At 34.0% G+C, this 21,963-nt stretch overlaps 1 protein-coding gene and 1 non-coding gene across 6 annotated transcripts in view; one reads left to right on the forward strand and one right to left on the reverse strand.

The window, feature by feature from the left end:
• Positions 1-21,963, reverse strand: part of CCSER1 (coiled-coil serine rich protein 1) — a 1,368,919-nt gene that overhangs the window by 932,821 nt on the left and 414,135 nt on the right. The window lies entirely within an intron of this gene.
• LOC112919782 (U4 spliceosomal RNA) lies at positions 13,134-13,271 on the forward strand. The gene has a single exon (XR_012001371.1). It is a non-coding gene; the product is annotated as a U4 spliceosomal RNA (small nuclear RNA).

Here is a 21,963-nt window from a genome sequence, read left to right on the forward strand (position 1 = left end):
ATTGCATCAAGAGAACCTGAATAAGTGCACTATTTAAAGATCAATATTTAAAAAAAAAAAAAAATAAAAAAAAAAAAATAAAGATCAATAACATAGGAGAGAGGAAGATGGCAGTGCAGGAGGAAAACCCTAGGTTCACTTTGTCCCAGGAACACAACTAGGTAACTATGATATCATCCTTAATACCGCAGAAATTGACTTCAAGACTAATTGACTCTGGTTCTCTCCACAACCAAAGGGAAAGATAAGGCCACATGGAAGATGACAGGAAGTACAGAGATGTGGTTTAGGGAAGAAACAGACTGTGAGAGCTGTGAAGAGGAGGGAATCATGGTTGCAGGGAAGGGTGAGAGAGAAAGAGGAACACAGATGGATGAGCAGAATGTTTCCCAAAATCCACTGGCATGGAAAATGAGCATGGCTGAATTTCATGAGTTCCTGCAAACAACAGGGCTTAAAGCCTGGAGGTTAAAGGTCAGTAGACTTGGATGAGATAGACCTGAAAGTAACTGCCTTGCTCCTGGGAGAAAACAGGTATTCAACCTGGGATAAGACAGCGTGGAAACAGCAATATGAAAAGCATCTGGGACACACAATGGGGGGATTATTTGCTCTTCTCAGAGTGTGTCCCTGAGAGGCAGCATTCATGGAGACATGTCTCCAGAAACAAAGGAGCTAGCCAGCACCATTTCGCTTCTCCACTCCTCAGCATAAACACAGAGCCACCTGGGGGATGTACTGTCTACAATGCCTGCCTAGCTTGCTTACATCAATTCCTACCCTGATGTGTTCCAGTGGAACTTCCCTTCTCAGTCAAGCATGTCTCAGTCTCAGCTTAGTGGACCCTCCCCATAAAAGACTAGCACAAATCCCTGCCCACACATCTCCTGACAGAGAGTTCTGCAGGGCCTCAGTTGTGGTGGAGGAGGTTTTGACTCATTTCGCAAGCAGACCAGAACACTCCTAGTTAAAACTCACCACATTCAGGCCAGCCAGGGACCAAACACTGCCCACAGCAGGCAAGGAGAGCCCTTTGGTTGACAGAGCAACCAAAACACAACAGCAGAACTCACACAGCGAACACCAGAGATACTCTGAGGCACCAAACCCCAGGCACTACATGACCTCTTCTTCACAAGGCCATTACTCTCATGAGCAGGAGACAAAACTGGCTTTTCTAACACAGAAAAGAAGGCAAGACTTAGATAAAATGCCAATATGGAGGAATTTATCCTCAATGAAAAAACAAGATAAGGCCATGGCCAGAGATCTGAGTGAAACATATATAGGCAACATGCCTGAAGGAGAATTTAAAGCAACAATCATAAAGATTCTCAATGGGCTTGAGAAAAGAATAGAACACATCAGGAAGACCCTGATATAGGGTCTTATAACAGAGATAAAAGAGTTAAAAAGAATCAGAAATGATGAGTGCATTAAATGAGATTAGAAACATACTTGATGCAATGAATAGTAGGCAGAAGCAGAGGAATGAGTTAGTCACCTAGAAGACAAAATAATGGAAGGTAATGAAGCTGAACAAAAGAGAGAACAAACAATTACACAACATGAGAATAGATTTTTTTTTTTACTTTATTTGACACACAGAGAGAGAGAGAGAGAGAGCGAGCAAGCAGGGGGAGCAGGAAGCAGAGGGACAGGGAGAAGGAGACTCCCCACTGAGCAGGGAGCCTGTTGCGGGGCTCAATCTCAAGACCCAGGAATCATGACATGAGCTGAAGGCAGATGCCTAACCAACTCTCCCACCCAGGTGCCCAAACATGAGAATAGATTTAGGGAACTCAGTAACTCCATCAAATGCATTAACATTCATACTATAGGAGTTCCAGAAGAAGAAGAGAAAGGGGGCAGAAAAATTATTTGGAGAAACAAAAGCTGAAAACTTTCCAATCAGAGGAAGGAAATAGACATCCAGACCCAGGAAGCACAGAGAACTACCATCAAAATAAAAAACACATCCATACCAAGATATACTATAACTAAATTGGCAAAATATAGTGATAAAGAAAAAATCTTATAAAGTGACAAAACAAAAAGGTCCTTAACTTACAGAGAAAAACCCATATGGCTAGCAAGAGATTTTTTAACTAAAATATGGCAAACCAGAAAGGAGTGGCATGATAAATTCAAAGTGCTGAATGAGAAAAATCAGCAGCCAAAAATACTCTATGCAGCAAAGCTATCATTCAGAAGAGAAGCAGAGACAGAGTTTCCCAGACAATCAAAAACTAAAGAAGATCAAGACCACTAAACCAGCTTTGCACAAAATATTAAAGGAGACTCTGAGTGGAAATGAGAGACCAGAAATGACAAAAACGAAAAAGGATGAGAGAAAATCTCTAGAAACAATGATGAAACAAGTAAGAAAATGGCAATAAATACATATGTATCAATAATCACTCCAAATGCAAATGGACTTAATGCTCCAATAAAGAGACATAGGGTATTAGAATGAATAAAAAAATAAAATCCATGCTGCCTAGAAGACACTCATTTCAGATCACAAAACACATGCAGATTGAAAATAATAGGATGGAGAAACATTTATCATGCAAATGAATGCCAAAAGAAAGCCAGGATAGCAATACTAAATTTTAAAATAAAGACTATAAAAATAAATAAATAAATAAATAAATAAATAAATAAATAAATAAATAAATAAAAATATAAAAATAAAAATAAAATAAAGACTATAGAGACAAAAAAAGACACTATATATTGATAAAGGGGACCAAAAAAGTTATAATAATTGTAAATGTATAAGCACCCAACAGGGGAGCACCCAAATACATAAAATAATTCAAAACAAATATAAAGGAACTCATTGATAACAATACAATAATAGTAGGGGATTTTAACACCCCACTTATATCAGTAGACAGATCACCTAAACAAAAAATCAACAAGGAAACAATGGTTTTGAATTACCATATGGACTTAACAGATATATTCAGAACATTCCACCCTAAAACAGCAAAATCTACATTCTTTTCAAAAGCACATGGGACATTTTCCAGAATAGATCACATATTAGGTCAGAAAACAGGAATCAACAAATAAAAAAACACTGAAGTAATATCATGCATCTTTTTGGAATACAGTACTATGAAACTAGAAATCAGCCACAAGAAAAAAATCCTAAAAGACCACAAATAATGGAGGTTAAATAATATCCTACTAAACAGTGAATGGACAACCAGGAAGCCAAAAAAGAAATTAAAAAAAAAATACATGGAAACAAATAAAAATGAAAACACAGCAGTCAAAAGCCTTTGGGATGCAGGAAAAGTGGTCCTAAGAGGGAAGTATATAGCAATAGAGGCCTATCTCAAGAAGCAAGAAAAATCTCAAATAAATCACCTAATGTTACACCTCAAGGACCCAGAAATATTACAACAAATGAAGCCTAACAGCAGCTGAAGGAAATCACAAAGATTAGAACAGAAACTAAAGAAACAAACAAAATAATAGAACAGATCAATGAGACCAAGAGCTGGTTCATTGAAAATATTAATAAAATTGATAAACTTCAGGGTGTCTTGGGGGCTCAGTCAGTTAACTGTCTGCCTTTGGCTCAGATCATGATCCTGAGGTCCTGGTATGGAGCTCCGCATTGGACAACCCTGCTCAGTGGGAAGTCTGTTCCTCCTTCTCCCTCTAATCCTATCCCTGCTTATTCTCTCTCTCTCTCTCTCTCTCTCTCTCTCTCTCTCAAATGAATAAATTAAAAAAAATGATAGTTTTTTAGTCTCTAGCTAGTACCATCGAGAGAGAGAGAGAGAGAGAGAGAGAGAGAACACAAATAATTCAAATCACAAATGGAGAGGAGAACTAATGACCAATACCACAGAAATACAAACAAATATAAGAGAATATTATGGAAAAATATATGCCAACAAATTAGACAGCTGGGAAGAAATGGATAAATTCCTAGAAAAATATAAACTGCCAAGACAAAACAGAAAACTTGAACACTAATCATAAAACTCTAAACCAACAAAAGTCCAACACTAGATGGCTTTATAGACAAATTCTACAAAATATTTAAAGAAGAGTTAATACATATTCTTCTCAAACTATTCTAAAACATAGAGGAGGAAGGAGAATTTCCAAAGTCATTCTATGAGGCCAGCATTAATTACCCTGATACCAAACCAGATAAAGATACCACTTAATAATAGAATTACAAGCCAATATCCTGATTAATATAGATGCGAACAATAGAATATCAACAAACTGAATTCATCAGTACGATAAAAAAAATCATGTACTGCAATCAAGTGGAATTGTATTCCTGGGTTGCAAGGGTGGTTCAAAATAGTACTTATACAGGATGCCTGAGTGGCTCAATGGTTGAGCATCTGCCTTTCGCTCAGGTCATGATCCCAAGATTCTGGGATTGAGTCCTGCATCAGGCTTCCCACAGGGAGCCTGCTTCTCCCTCTGACTATGTCTCTCCCCACCCCTTGTGTAAGTGAATAAAATCTTTTTTTTTAAAGATACCTAGGAGTAAACCTATCAAAAAAGTTTAAAGACTTATATTTTGAAAACTATAAAATGCTGATGAAAGAAACCAAAGATGACACAGAAAAGTGTAAAGACTTTCCATGTTCATGGTTTGGAAGACCAAATATTCTTAAAATGCCTATAATACCCCAAACAATCTACACATTTAATGCAATCTCTATCAAGAGACCAACGCTATTGTTCATAAAACTAGAACAATCCTAAAATTTTTATGGAATGACAAAAGACCCCAAATAGCCAAAGCCATCTTGGAAATGCAAAGCAAAGCTGGAGGCATCATAATTCTGGACTTCAAGTTATATTACAAAGCTGTAGTAATGGAAACTGTGTCATACTGGCACAAAAACAGACACAGAGATCAAGGGAAAAGGATAGAAAACCCAGAAACAAACCCATAACTATATAGCCAATCTTCAACAAAGCAGGAAAGAATACCCTATGGAAAAACAACAGTCTATACAACTAATGGTGTTGGGAAAACAGGACAGGAACATGCAAAAGAATGAAACTGGACCACTTTCTTACACCGTACACAAAAATAAATTTGAAATGAATCAAAGACCTAAATGTGAGACCTGAAACCATTAAAATCTTAGTAGAGAGCACAGACAGTAACTTCTTTGATATTGGCTATAGGAACTGCTTTCTAGATATGTCTCCTGAGGCAAGGGGAACAAAAGTAAAAATAAACAATTGAGATTTCATCAAAGGAAAATGCTCCTGCACAGTGAAAGAAATAATCAACAAAACTAAAAAGCAACCTATGGAATGGGAAAGAATATTTGCAAGGTACACATATAATAAAGGGTTAGTATCCAAAATATATAAAGAACTTCTAAAACTCAACACCCAAAACCAAAAAAAAATCCAATTAAAAATGTGCAGAAGTGGAGCTTGGATGGCTCAGTCAGTTGAGTGTCTGACTTTTGGTTTCAACTCAAGTCATGACTTTGGAGTTGTGAGATCAAGCTCCAAGTTAAGACTCTGTGCTCTGCTGGGGAGTCTGCTTTTACACTGCTGTTGGAAATGCAAACGGGAGCAGACACTGTGGGAAACAGTACGAAGGTCCCTCAAGAAGTTAAATAGAACTACTCCATGATCTAGCAATTGTACTACTAGGTATTTGCCCAAAGAATACAAAAATACTAACTCAAAGGAATACATGCACCCTAAGGTTTATGTCAGCGTTATCTACAATAGCCAAATTATGGAAACAGCCAAGTGTCTATCAAATGATAAATGAATGGATAAGGAATATGTACTGTGTATACACAAACGTGCACATACACACACACACACACACATACTGGAATATTAGCCATAAAAAAAAATAAATCTTGCCATTTGCAAGGACAGGGGTAGTGCTAGGGAGTATTATGCTAAGAAAATAAGTCAGTCAGGAAAGACAAAGATCTTATGATTTTACTCATATGTGAAATTTAAGAAACAAAAGAAACAAGCAAAGGGAAAAAATGAGAGACAATCAAGAAATAGTCTCTTAATTATGGAGAACAAATCGAAGATTACCAAAAGGGAGATGTGTGGAGGATGGGTAAAATGGGTGATGGGGATTAGGAGTGTACTTATTGTGATGAGCACTGGATGCTGTATGGAAATGCTGAATCACTATTTTGCACACCTGAAATTAATATTGTACTCTATGTTAACTAACTGGAATTTAAATAAAAACTTAAAAAAGTCAATGACTTAGAATATTAATACAAAATGCCTTTTCCTTATGAATTAGCCTAATTATACACAGTCCTAGGGATTATAATGTATATAGACAGGAGGTAGGAATCTTGGAGACCATCTTAGAATTCTGCATACCAGTAACATTTGGCTTAATTGGGGACACCTGGGTGGCTCAAGAGTCGAGCTTCTGCCATTGGCTCAGGCCTGATCCTCAAGTTCTGGAATCGGGATTGAGTCCCACAGTCTGTAGGGAGCCTACTTCTCCCTCTGCCTATGTCTCTGCCTTCTCTCTGTCTCTCATAAATAAATAAATAAAATCTTTTAAAAAATTGGCTTAATTGGAATAAATATAATATTGATACATTTTTTCCTCAAATTGTATGTTTATATTATTGGGCACTGATGATGAAAAGAATATGTTCTAATTAAAAGTAAATGGTTACATATTTCTAAGAGAACATGAGTTACATTTTATTCCTAAGATGTTTTTATTTAACACTTATAAGACTCTGCTATGATATTAATTTTCAAATGTTCACCTTGAATACTTTCGTCCGTGGTTTGCTTTTAACCTCTTGTATTTACCTGAAACTAGAAACAGATGTGCTAGAAAAGCATATGCATGCGCATGTGGGTGCACGCATGCGCAAATACACACACACAAAGTGTTCTCAGTAGATAATCGTGACCTTTGAGATAGAGACAAGCTTAGTTGAAAATCAATACTAAGGATATTTCTCAACAATAAAAAAAAATATTTAAAGGTTCAACCTATCAGTAAAACATGGGTTAACATTTTACCACATGTGATAGAAAGTATATTTTCCTTTATATATCTATAAAAAGGTATTTTGTCCAAATAACATATTTGTGAATCATAAAAATGTGAAAGAATATATTAAACTGAATAAAAAACACCAAGTACAGGAGGTGTAGTAGTTAGGATTAATGGTGAGGTACAAGAAAGAAAAATAAAATCTACTAATCACAGTGAAAAATAAATTCACTATAGACAAAACAATCTAAGAAATAAAAAAGGCAATTAATGAATTAATGAGGATTGTTTAGAAGATTAATTATCAGCATATGAATCTAGGAAATTTAAGAGTTAAAAGTAGTGAATTTGTAATATTAGTCAATTTTTCATAGACTATGCAGAAAGTTGTACTTTGTCTCAAGCATGAATTAACCAAATAATTGGATCAATTTTCCACTTTGCTCTTGATGTCTTAAAGTGTGAACATTACCATCAACATAATAATACTTGAAAGAATAGCTTTAAATATGTATGTCTCCTAGGAACTATTGCCAAAGTTGAGTTACAGTTATCAGATCAGGTGGTTCATAGCAAAGGGAACAGAATGAGGAAAAATCCTGTCATTGAGAGTGTCCCTGACAGCTGATGGAAAGGCTCTTCTGTAGAACCTGTGTTCGATTGTATGTTCATATTAATCAACTGGTAAATAATGGTAATTTTAACATTATTTAGCATTTGATGGTTTATAAATTGCTTTTAGAGTCATATTTGCTTTTAGAGTCATATTGTAATTTCAATTTTATACTAATCATGAGGACTAGTAATTGTATTCTCATACTTTACCAACTACTATGCTAATATAGAAACCTAGATTCAACAAATTCCTCTTCTCCCACATTTTTAAGGTAATCTTTGGGATTCCTATATACAGAAAAACAAAAAACATAAAACTGCGAAAAACTGCTCGGCTCAGGAAATGTATCAACCATCCTCTATATGGTAATATCCACCCTTCAGATGCTGCCAAAGCATGACTATACACGTGAAAAATCACTGCCACTTCTACCAAAATTTCCCAAAGAATCACTAATTCCCCCAAACACCAAGACTTCACAGTAAGATGAAGCTTTTTTGCCTTTTTAATGAACAAGGAGTTCTCACATAGAAGATCAATTAGTCTCCATGCAAATGTACTTTATGCAGGCGTGCCCTGACCAATTGTCAGGCAAGGCAAACATGCCAAGGCATTTGTAAGTTCCAGGACTGACTGTTTGTTTGTTCATTTTATTTTTTTTTTCAGGACTGATAGTTTAGATCCAAACCAAGGCATGACTTTCTCTACCTAAACTAAGCCTCATAGGGGTGCCTGGGTGGCTCAGTTGGCCAGGTGTCTGACTCTTGATGTCAGCTCTGGTCTTGATCTCAAGGACCTGAGTTTGGGTCCTGCTTTGATGGATGTGGAGCCTAATTAAACAAACAACAACAACAACAACAACAACAACAACAACAAAAAACCTTAAGCTTCCTTACCAAAACTCAACTCAAATAACAGATGAGAAAACTAAGGTGTAAAAAACTTTGGTCACGAAGAGTAAATAAATACTTTGATCAATATCACACTGAGAGCAGGAGGCAGACATGGGACACATATTTTCTGTTATCAAAACCTAAGTTTTTTTTCCCTAAAGGAACTTTCTCCAAAATAATTTGACAATTTTTAAGATTTTATTTATTTACTTGAGAGAGAGAGAAAGAGAGTGTGAGAACATGAGCAGGGGGAGGGGCAGAGGGAGAAGCAGACTCCCGCTGAGCAGGGAGCCCACTCTGACAGGGGCTCCATTTCAGGATTCAGATCACGATCTAGCCAAAGGCAGCTGCTCAGCCAACTGAGCCACCCTGCTGCCTCTTGACAATTCTTTAGGTACTAATTATATGGAACCACATAATACATGTACTTCACACACACCTACTGCATATTTGTTGTTGTTCTTAACAATATCTTTCCTTAATGAACTTGAATCAACTGGAACCAGACCAAACACATCTGAACCAGGTCTTCCCTTACTGTCTCACAATGATACCCATCTTTCAATTTCCCAACGAATGTGCCCAACAAAAATGAAGCACGAACTGGACTTCTAAAATTCAATTTTTCCTTGAATGAAAGATTAGAATTTATCTTCCACATGTGCTCACACTAAAGTGTTTCAAGAGTTTCCTTTAAACATTTTCTTTGTAGGTTAGTACCAATTCATCCATATATTCTAATGATAGAATTAATAGATAGTAATTTTGAGGTGCTACAAATCTATAATATAGATTTTTAGATTAAATTATATATACTACTATGTATTCATTAACCCATTTTTGTTTCGTATTTTTCAGTGTTTGAATTAATCTTTATGGAGAGAAAATATAATGTAATTTATTGTATATGGTATTAAAGCAGATTTTTGCAGGTAAAAATAATTCTAAAATATTTTAGAGATATTTTTGGTAAAAAGGCATAAAGGAAAAGGACTTTCTAGTTAACTCTTTGTGAATGAAGTAAATAATTAATCAGAACTGACTTTTGAATTCTGGATTTCAAGGATTTTGTTAAGCAAAGTATCTTGGGTTTTGTTTTTGGTTTTTGGGGGGGTTTATTTTGTTGTTTTGAGAGAGAGAGAGAAAGTGTGAGTGGGTAGGGAGGGATAGAAGGAGAAGGAGAGAATCTTCAGGAGGCAGGCCCCATGCCCATTTTGGAGCCTGAGGTGGGGCTCAATCTCATGACCCTGAGGTCATAACCTAAGCCAAAATCAAGAGTTGAACACTTAACTGACTGAACCACGTGGGCCCTTCATTTTATTTATTTATTCATTTTTTAGTTTTTTTTCAAGTATGTATGTATGGATGTATGTATTTATTTATTTATTTTCAAGTTTTTATTTAAATTCCAATTAGTTAAGATTCAGTGTAATATTAGCTTCAGTAACGTATCCTGTTCTAAATCTTATTTTTTTAAAATCAAATGCATGTTTTAAGTGAAAGAAACATACTTGAACAGTTTTCACCAATAGAGGCTAAAATGTATTATATGCAGTAACAGCAATTTAAACTTTTTTTAGAAAATATCTGTGTCGATCTCATCACTCAAAAAAAAGAAGAAAGAAAGGAAAGAAAGAAAGAAAGAAAGAAAGAAAGAAAGAAAGAAAGAAAAGAAAAAGAAAGAAAGAAAATAAAAAAGAAAGAAAAGAAAAGAAAGAAAAAAAAAAGAAAAGAAAAGAAAAAAGAAAAGAAAAGGAAAAGAAAAGAAAAGAAAAGAAAAAAAAGAAAAGAAAAGAAAAGAAAAGAAAAGAAAAGAAAAGAAAAGAAAGTATATTTGCCTTTGTTCTTGACTATTTTTGAAAAAAAATTCAGCGTAAAGAGTTGAGAAGTTTACTCAGGGGGTTTGTGAAGGAAAGTGTTAACTCAGCAGGTCTGTGTTGTTCAAACCCTGCACATTCCCCATAAGAAGGCATATCTTTAAGACTGGCACCTGGCCAGATCCTGGGAAGTGAATTCTGAGCCCTTAAAATATTCTGTCTGATAAGAGTATTTTTGTCTGCCTGAAGCCTGGGGCTGCATAATACCAGGTTGGTCAGATATTTAAACTAACACGATTCATAGCAAATACTTGTTTTGTGCTCTTGAAGTGGGGGTGGGGGGGTCAGGGAGGTGGTGGTGGAGTCTGAGTGTATGAAGTCAGTCACACAGGCCTATATAGCTAAGTAACTGACCTGCAATAAAAACTCTGGACATGAGGCTTAGGTGAATTTCTCTGGTTGACAACACTTCAAATTTTATACTTCAGGAAATCAATGTACAGAAAGGTTAAATAATGTCCCTCTGGTCACATGGTAAGTAAGAAAAACTGAAACTGATATGAACTAGTTCAGCTCCAGATAGAGTCCATTAACTACATAGGTGGTATCATTTACAATATTCAGTGGCACAATTATGCTTGTGTATTTATATTTACTTATATATTATGAAAAACATATACTTCCACATCCTCTGCATTCTAATAAACGAGAAATGTGAAGTACAAAGAAACCTGATTTTATTTCTATGTAAAATTATCTTTTAAAAATGGCTGTGACTTTTTTCTTTGTTTTTATTTTTTATTACTAAGTGTGCATTTTTGCTGTGAACTGACAAAAGAGGAAGAAGACGAAAGACTTGTATAATAATCCAATTTACAGAAACATAAGATTTAACTCATCTTTTTCTTTTTAAATCCTCCATTCTTATGAATGAAGTTACCCTCCAGTACCCACAAAAACTCTTGATTTTCCAAATTGCACAAAAAGTTCAAGTATGGGAGGAAGTGAGTTGGGAAATGAATTACTCTAATACTATCCCTTAATATCTAAGTTTTAGAGATTTACAAAAAGATCTGCCTGTAATTTTTCATTTCTGAAAGCCCATAACTTCACCAGGTGCTATATATTAATATTTTATAACATTTAGTAATTATGTGTTGCTTTTAAAAATAGCTATGGGACATGAATGCAAGGAGGTATGGATAATCTTTCTGAAAAATTATATATGAGCAGATGGATACCACATGAAGTATATTAATATGTTAATTGTCTAAATGGAAAAGCCTGTCATGCAATTTTGGGCTATTAATGAGATCAAGAAACCCAACTCTGAAACAAAGAAGTGATTGTATGCCATTGGTAAGTAGATTTTTGTCCTTGCCACTCTGTCAATTTTTAGAATTGCTCCCATAGGAAAAAGTAAAATTGTTAGATCAGAAAACAGTAGAGTTGTTACCCCTGCATTGCTTAAAATGACTATGTTCATTGAGAGAATATTAGCAGACCTGTTGGGCCTGCATTAAACACAGGCAAACTAAGCCTTTGAAAATATTGAGTACCTCCATTTCATTATTAAAAATGACAGTCTGAAAAACTTTACATGTATAAAGTTTAATTTTCTGTTTAACACTGAAAATAATAATTACCGAATTTTTCTTTAGTCTTAGATTTTAAGAATATAAAGCATTTTTAGTAGTCAAGATGACCTTAGTCAATTAACTTCCCATTTATTAAACAAATACCTATAGAAAACATAATATTTATAACTTTCATAAGCACTCAAAGTAAATACAAGAGATGATGGTTTGCATTCCCCTATCACTAGTACCAATGTTTTAAATCAATTTACAACCAATGTTGTAAAGCTAGAGTAATACCTGTCTTGCCTACCTCCAGGGTTCCTGTGAATTAGACAATTAATGGAAATCTAGATAGAAGATATGAAATTAGGATTTAATAAATTTTTGTTCAATAAATAGTAATAGGTTCCATTTATTGATAGTCTATGTCAGGAATTTTCTGATACTTGTGGTCAGCAAACAATGCTCCTCCCCTCCCCAAAGATGTCCATATCCCAATACTTGAGACTTGTGAATATATTATGCAACATGACAAAATCAAGATTGTCGATGCAATTAAAGTTGTAATCACCTGACCTTGAGATGGGAGATTAATCTGGATTATCCAGGTGGATCCAATGTAATCCCATGAGTTCTCAAATGTGGAGAAGGGCAAAGAAAGGGCCAAGGTCATGTAACATGACAAGGACTCAATCTGCCTTTGATGGCTTTGAAGATAGAGGGAGAAGGCCATAAGCCAAAAAAATGTAAGTGGCCTCTAGAGGCCAGAAAAGGCAAGGAATGGATTTTTTCCTAAAACTTCCAGAAAAGAGAACAAACTTGTTGACGACATCTTAATCCTAGTCAACCTAACTGGTATTGGTTTAAACCACTAACTTTGTGCTAATTTATTATGGAAGCAATATAAAAAAAACTAACTCAACAATCTACCTATATTACCTCTTAAGTCTTCAAAATATTTTCTTCACATGTTGTAAAAGGGAGTATCTAGTCTCAGATATTATGTTATTTATAAAACTAACAAGTCTAACCTATATTTTACCAAACTCAAAGTCAATTCTCCATCTACATATCATTGTACTTCCTTGTTTTGTAAATATTAAGAGTTTTGATAATACACAGCTTCAATGTTAATAAATAGTAACATTGTTATTGACAGCAGTAATATTATTAGAGAAACTGTAAGCTCATTACATAACATTAAAGTGTAGCTTTGCGCAGTGGCAGTATTGTAGCCAATGAGGTTTATCCAAGGCACGATTATTGCTAATTGAAAGTGTAAGTCATGAAATTTCAGATGTATATAGTAAAATGAAAGAAATTGTTAGTTACTATTTCTCATAATAGCATCAAGAAATTTCCATCAAATTTTCCTAAAACAAGTAGAATATTTTAGAAAAACAAAACTCTTCAACTTTTAATCAAGTAGTCCTGGCATATAGGACATTTGTCTTTTTGTTTTCATTTTGTGAAAATGGATAAGTAACATCTTTCAGAGTTTCAGTTTTGTTGCCTTCTCAATGAAAATATGATCAATTAAAGTTTTATTGGGACAATTAAATGAGATTATATATAAAGAGTTCTCTTAGGAGCACCTGGGTAGGTCAGTGGTTGAGCATCTGCCTTTGGCTCAGGTTATGATCCTGGGTTCCTGGGATCGAGTCCTGCATCAGGGTTCTACAGGGAGCCTGTTTTTCCGTCTGCCTACGTCTTTGCCTCTCTCTGTGTGTCTCTCATGAATAAATAAATAAAGCCTTAAAAAAAATTATCTTACAGTAAAAGGCACAGATAAGATTATCAATGACTAGAGGATATTATTTTCTCCAAACTTTGCTCAAATCCATCTAATGATATTTAAGTGACATAGAAAAGAGTTACTATAATAAAGCATAATTTTTTTAAAAAATAGGCTTTTTTTTATTAAATATGAAGAATAGATAAAATGCTGCTGAAGTGATTGCAAAAAATAATTAAAAAGATGCTAGCCTAAAAGGATTAAAAGAAACAAAATAAGATAAAGAAGGAAAAAGGAAAAGCTGATACAGGAGTGGGAACTGATAGCATAGTGGAAGAAGTTATAAATCTAACGTCATGCAGAACAGAATTAACATTAATAAGGGAGCCAAATCAGCCTGCCTACTTCCAGGAAAGAGACTGGACAAATCTCTCCAGAAAAATAAAAATTATATACCGTGCTAAACTATTCATTAATGACACAGTAGATGAAAACATCTCTAAACATATACGGGTTAAAAATGAGAAGGAATATAGTAGTGAATTCAAGAAGAGAAAATACTTGTATTATTCTTTAAGGTGAAAGAGAGAAAAGTAATTAGATTTAAAAAAGTTTTATGTAGCATTGAGGGTACATTTGAAGTTCAGATCAGGTATTTATTGCAATGATGTAACTGCATATGTTAACAGAATGTCTGGGCTATTGCTGACAACTGGTGGCTAAATTGAATCACAGAATTTAATAAGAGAGCAGGTAAAAAGTAAAAGAAATAAGGAGAAATTGATGAACCATGGAGCAATAGATAGAGAAAAAGTTAAAGAAGGAAGATAGGTAACAGTTTGGGAAAAAATGGTGCAATCAAGGTTTTTAAATCTTCGATATAAAAATATCTCAAAAGGTTACATAGGATACTTTCAGCTTCTCTCTCCATATTCCTGCTTAAGAAAGGAGCAAAACATTCGTAAACATTGCAAGTTTATGGTATTAGGAGAGGGAAATTAGTATATCATATTTTACTTTATAGTTGCAGTTTTGGCAAAATAATTTGTTTAAATTATATCCTTGAAAACACTAAAGATGGTATTGTTTTTTGTTTTTTTAAGAGAATGAGAGAAAGCAAGCACAAGCTGGGGTGGGGAGGGGTGGGTGCTCTGGGGAGGAGGCAGAGGGAGAGAGAGAGTCCTAAAATGAGCTTGGAGCCTTATGCATGGCTGGATTTCAAGACCCTGAGATAATAACCGAGGCAGAAATCAGGAGTTGGGAGCTTAAGTAACTGAGTCATTCAGGCGCCCCAATATTGTATTCTATTTTGTTCAAAGATGCTTTACCATCATACCATTTTTAATATATTTAGGTGTTTATAATTCATATATTTATTGAGAATCTTTTATGCAACAGGAATTCTGTTAAATTCTAGTACATAGTAAGAAATAGATATTATTCCTATCCTCATAATGCTTATAACTCCTTACAAATTTAGGAAAACTTTAATGTATTTCTCTGGTTCATATGACATTATATTAAACAATATTTATAGTTTACTGTTTAAAAGTACATTTAATCTGGGATCCCTGGGTGGCGCAGCGGTTTGGCGCCTGCCTTTGGCCCAGGGCGCGATCCTGGAGACCCGGGATCGAATCCCACATCGGGCTCCCGGTGCATGGAGCCTGCTTCTCCCTCTGCCTGTGTCTCTGCCTCTCTCTCTCTCTCTCTCTGTGACTATCATAAATAAATAAAAATTTAAAAAAAATAAATAAAAGTACATTTAATCTATTTCCTGGCTTGTAATTTTGTAGATTTACTATAGTATTATTGAAATTCATAGAGATAATGTTTCATATTAAGTATCTAACACTAAGTCTATTAAGAAATCATCATCAACAAGCTAAATAGCTGAAGCATTCATTTTAGATGAACAAGAAATATTGATTTATCAAAATAACTAGCCATTTTGCTTTAGAATATATCAGTACTGATACAGGAGTGAAAATACCAGGTTCGATCAAACTCTGCTCAGGTAAAATATTTCATTTTTGCCTTGTTAAAACAAACAAATAATTATACTTCATTTAGTCCATAGTCTTACATGTGTCAGCAAAAAGAAGATGCTTATTAAGAAGCTTTATAATGGGGGTAATTTCTAAGAGATGCATGAAGACAAGCGAACATGGAACAAAATTTGGTGTCTTTATGAACTATGAATTGATGGGGTATAAACTGTATTTTGGTGCCTAAAGAAATAAAAGCAGCTGCTTTATTTGTTGCTTGCTTATTATGGGTAAATTAATAATTTTAACCAATATAAGTAATATCAAAATAAGTATTAATAGGATATCTTTTAACACTACAATATACTAAAGCAGATCAATATGTTTTACAAATTGTTTACATTTCAGAGAAAGTTAAGAAAGGGCATGAAATTTAACATTTGTTTTTATAGTGTTAAATCAAATATGCCTATAGTTTAAATATTATAAAAATTTTTCTTAAAAAAAAATTTTTTTTCTTAGCCTTGCATTTTGTAGTAAATTTATCAATTTTCTTTCCAACTTTAAATATTACCTTTATGTTTATTTATTTAAAAAATGTGTTTGTCTTATTTTAACTTTCATTTTATTTTGAAAGTGAAAAAGCAGATGATTTTTAATAGAATGTATAACATTAAAATATGTTTTACCATTTGTTTTCCTTTTGATTTTTAATTCTGTTTAATATAAAGAATTTCAGAATGACTTTTGTTAAAGTAGGTAGATATTAAACCAACCTAATAAGTGGCAGCCAAGTATGGAACATGTCAGTCATTAGTAATGACAAATAGTAGCTTCAGGAAAAAACAATGAAGAGTATACCACTTGTGAAACGTATTGTGATTTTTGAATTATTCACAGCAATCCCCGACCCACATGCATGGTGATCATTATCATTAATGCCAGGTTCCAATCTTGTAATAATAAAGTAAAAATAAAATCCTGTAATGAGTTGGATAAATAGGTAAATATTATTTATAAAGGCAGACATGTATACATGTATACTTATAACTGTGCTCCTATGGTCATAGAAGATTACTTGATGAATTTACTTTAATGGCTACACCACTGAAAATAGCCAAATAACTCAGAGGAAGTCTAGATATCTAAGGGAACCTTTGTAAGACCAGGATTTGGCTCAAAAAAGCCTAGAGGGAAAAATCAATTGCTCTTTCATATTGTATAAGCTGGAAATATAATTCAAAACTAAATTACTGGGCATAAATTATGATTGATATCCACTAGAATAACATGCTTTAATCTCAACTTTATATGTTCAGCCAAGAGGGAGCTATTTGACTTTATAATCCTTTACACATCTTTCAGCTAAATTAAAGACACAAACATTAAAGTTAACACTTAAGACATCATGAAGATTTGTGATACTCTCTAGGGCAACATGTAGCCATAAACCAACAAAAGCATCTGTAAATAAGCTGTTTCATTCTTGGACTTAGTCTTGGTGAATGTCTTTTAAAATAATAATTTCAGAAGGCCACTTAGAGTTGTGTGACATAGAAATTACCTGGCAGAGGTGAGGTAGGGGACAGAATGGATCAGAAGATAATGAGAATTGTCCTGTCTTCCTTCTGAACGGATCTACAAAAGGTGAGTTATTACATATTTGTTGTATATTATCTTGTCAAAATCCGTTGACATGGATTTCTAAAATAGATTTTCTGCTATTTTTATAACAGTCTGATAAAAATATAAATGGGAACACTCAGAACAGATTAACACTAACTCAATTAAGATGTTATGATAAAATTAACAACCAATTCCTGATTACATGTTAAGTTACCTACCAATGATTTAAGATAGGCCTAATTTCACTTTTCTTAAGGCTATTTAAACAACCAGAAAAAATTTTAAACATCCAAAGACAAATTAGATTCACAACATTTTCAGTCATTAAATAAGCTATACCATTAAAGAATCACCCTATAAAAAGAATATCAATGTATTTTTAAAGATTTATTTATTTATTTATTTATTTATTTATTTGAGAGAGAGAGAGAGAGAGAGAGAGAGAGAGAGAGAGAGAGAGTTTATACACCCTAGTGATCAGAGGGAGGGGTTAGAGGAAGAAAATCCTCAAGCAGACTCCCCCCTAAACGCAGAGTCAAATGTGGTGCTTGATCCCAGGACCTGGGGATCATGACCTGGGCCAAAATCAAGAGTCAGATGCTTAACAGACTGAGCCACCCAGGTGCCTCAGTGATATAAATATTTTGATAAAGTAGCTGGAAATTTCGAGTAGTATAAATATTATTGTTCAAGATAAGGTATTAAATAATTTAAAACTATATAAGAAAAGCAGTTCACATAATAAGGTGAATATATGATAGATAATTTCAAATAAATCATACATTTAGAGTTTAAAATCCCTATAAAGTATCTTTAGGGGCCCATTCATACAGATCCAGCACATCTTCTTTATAATGAGTTAACAATAACAAGGAGAACAATTCCTATAACAGAGAATTTAAATGTTAATAAATTGTGCACCTAACCCATCAGGTTTCATTCCTGTCTACACTGGACAACTGAAAGCCCACTTGGTCAAGTCGTAGCATCCAGCTTGAGTACTCATTGGGTAATTCTCAGTCCTGTGTCTGGATGGCAATTCCAGTACAGTGACTATAATTCCAGAAATCTCTGATTTTTCATTACCCGTGTCCCCAACCTGATTGAGGCTGTTTAGAGCTTTGAATCTAGAGAATATTTGGGTTCAGGAATACACCCTTGGTTTTCTGGCTTCTTGATCAAGAGTAGATTATCACTTTGTGCTGTTGTGATCTTGCACCGTTTGCACTTTTGCACTTCCCCCCTCTCTTTCCCACAGAATATGCAAAACATAGCCAATCTCTGTTTGAGAATGGAGGTCAAACAAATCACCAATTATACTGTATCCAAAATCTCCTTATGCTAGAGTATAGAGTGTGCCTTTAACTCTAGCAGCAAAAGTGCTGCTACCAGCAGAAAACTTTCAGCCATCAGCCCTTTACAGAACCAGCTGATGGGAGATCCCCAGAGCAGCTAGATCCAATCACTCATTGGTCAAGGTAAGTATATAAAGGCCCAAACCTCCCACCCCAACTTGGGCCATCCTAGCTTCAAAGCACCCCAAAGGGTTAGTTTAAACGTTTGCTAAATGACACTGCATTGTAACTCAACTTCTCCCTCTGCCTACTCCTGTCTTCTTTCCCCTCATTCCATAGATGTTGATCCCCAAATCACTCCCTAATACATAGCTTCTGTGTTATTCACCATCGTAGGGATTAGAACCCATGAAAATATTGTTAAGGTAAGAAGTGATGAATCAAAGGCTGACAGCTAACTTTGTATAGCATTCAATTTGATTTTATTTAGAAATAATGGTATCTAGAAATGTTTAGCTGCCTACAAATCGGAATGTAGAAATCACTGGTATTTGGACAAGCCCAGAGCCCAGAAGACAGTATGAATTAGAGGAAAGGTAGGCAGTGGGCCCAGGCAGACCTGGGCTGAAATCCTGCTTTGCCATCTAATAGCTAGATTTCAAGTAGTCTATAAAATCTCTCAGAGCAGACCTTGCAAACTGGCTATCCTTGGGCTAAATTTGGTTTTGTTTCACCCACATCACAGTTAAAGACATAATTCAATTGCCAGCATCAAGATAGGAATACTTCAGATAAAAAATCACATATCCAGATTCTCTTTAAAAACCAAAAACTGAGTAATGCCTAGCTCCCATAAATACATAAAAACAATCACTATAGCTAAGCAGCACCTTATAATTTATATTAAATCTAATTATATTGTTGAAATTGAGGTTCAATGTCTTCAGAAAATGTCTATAAAATAGATAGTGCTATTTGCTACAGAGTAGTTGTGTCTGACCCTACATTCAACTATAATATTTATTTAAAATTAAATGCTTAAAAACATTCTTTTGGGAGGCTAATGAGTACTAGTGATGTCAAAATGCATCTATCAGTCTAATATTCTTAGACAACTAGGAAAAATAAAGGTAAATATGACCAATTTGTTCTACTAATATGATTATTAGTAGGAACATAATCATCTGTTAATACAGTATATTTTAAATATCAAAATTTTCTAACTCTCCATTCTCTAAAACTTCCTGATAACTACAAAATCTTTGCTATATTCCTCAATTACTGTGGTTGTTAGATAATAATAAGCAATTATCAGCAATGGATGAATACCAAATCTAAAATAAGTATTTACTGAGTACTTTTAGCTTAGTAATTTTTCTTTTAAAAATCATAGAAAATGGCTCTAGAATAATCTCATAGGCCTTTTATATATCTCCTTGAAATCCTGAAATTGATAAATCTATATTATTGTGTGGGAGCAAGATGCCGGAAGTATAATGAGAAGAAAAAAAATACAAAGCATATATAGCCCATACTTCTAAGTTAGTGGATATGCATCATATGTCTAAAACAAGTTGTTATTGAATGTCAGTATATGTTTTTATTTACATTGGCTGATAAATATGGGATAAATCTGATTAGTCATATAATACAGAAGTTGAAGTAAAAGTGGTAAAGCTTGAAATTTTTTAAAGAATTGTTTCAATTTAAATTTCAATTTGCTACTGTAATTCAAATCACAGTAAATATATCATAATAAATAACAATTTTGTAAAATGGAATATATTTCATTAGCAGACTGAAAATATTAAGTATAACTGACAGTCTAATGCCTCCAGTAAACTCCAGAATTCCTTGGTATAAAATAAGAATTTCACAATTAAGGAAATAAGTTTTATTTATGTAACCTCATGTTTTAAAAAATGTAGTTTTTACATGTGTGATTTTCTAATTTAAATTGTATACCAGAGTGCTATGTTATTTATATATATTTTTCCCTACCACAGTTCATTATATTCTATTCATATTTATACCTCTAGCACATAGCCTAAAACAACACACAGTAGGCATTACACAAATTCCTCTCATAATGACAGGTTTGTTTTCCTTGCCCTGAATAATATGGTCTTTTGTTTTGACCTATAACTAGTTCATTGAAATTCTTAAATGTATATACACTTATATATGTATACACACAAACACACACACATAGGTGTATAACTTTCCACTTGATAAACTCGGTTTTTTTCTAAGTTTATACCTTCAGTTTATAACATCTGATTTCTACAATTTAAATTTTCATTGTTCTTGTTCTTCTATGTATATATTTAGTAAATATTTTATTGTGTCAAAGTATAAATTCTCATCATGCTTTCTACTTTTCTTAAAAAGTGAAAGCTGCCCTTTGGCTGGAACTGCCATCTTCCAGTAATTGGCCAGAATTACTACCACAAAGGGAGAGAAGCACCTGCTGTATATTCTCTAGGCTTTTAAGAAACATGGAGTCATTCTTTTGGTCACATATATGCAAATATACAAGAAAGATGATTCTGTAGACATCAGGGAATAGACTCTATTCAAAAAGAAATCCAAAATAACAAAAAAAAACAAAAAACAACAAGAAATGCCCCCCCCAAATGTTACCATGGCAAAACCAGCAGACTTTACATTACTCAGCATGTTACTAGCATTGTTGTAAACAAATGAGTTAAGAGCAAGATTCTTGCCAAGAGAATTAATGTACATATTGAGCAAATTAAGCACTCTAAGAGCAGAGATAGTTTCCTGAAGCCTGTGAAGGAAACTGATCAAAAAAAGAAGGAAGCCAAGAGAAAGGTACTTGAGATCAACAGAAATACCAACCTGCTCCACCCAATTACATTTTGTGAGAACCAAAGGAAAGGAACCTGAGCTACTGGAACCTATTCCCTAAAAATGCATGGCATGATAGGTATGGAGGGGGAAAAGGCTAGAGTTTTCTACCATTTAGTTAAACTAGGTTATTTGGGGAAGTTTTCACAGTATGTGTATTTTCCTCTGATCTTTAGATGAGTACTTTGTTAAATTTAGCAAAGTACCATTGTTTTGTTTTGTTTTGTTTTTTAAATTTCATCCCTAGGAATTGCTTAACATGCTGGCATATTAGATACTGTTTGTTATAGTTTTCCTGTTTACATTTAATTGCATAGGTGATACTGAAAAGAATGAGTACTGGCTACTGTGCACATTATAAATGTCGATTGGTAGCATACTAAAAAATAAGTTTAGATGTCTAATTTTTATTATAATATAATTTGTTGCCTTAAATTAAATGCTGGTAAGCTATGGTTTCCATTGTGAAATCTAAGGTGTGTGATATTCATGGCCTTGAACATAAACAATTTCCTTTTTATTGA

The sequence above is a fragment of the Vulpes vulpes genome, chromosome 4, assembly GCF_048418805.1.
Source record: "Vulpes vulpes isolate BD-2025 chromosome 4, VulVul3, whole genome shotgun sequence".
In the NCBI taxonomy this organism is placed as follows: domain Eukaryota; kingdom Metazoa; phylum Chordata; class Mammalia; order Carnivora; family Canidae; genus Vulpes; species Vulpes vulpes.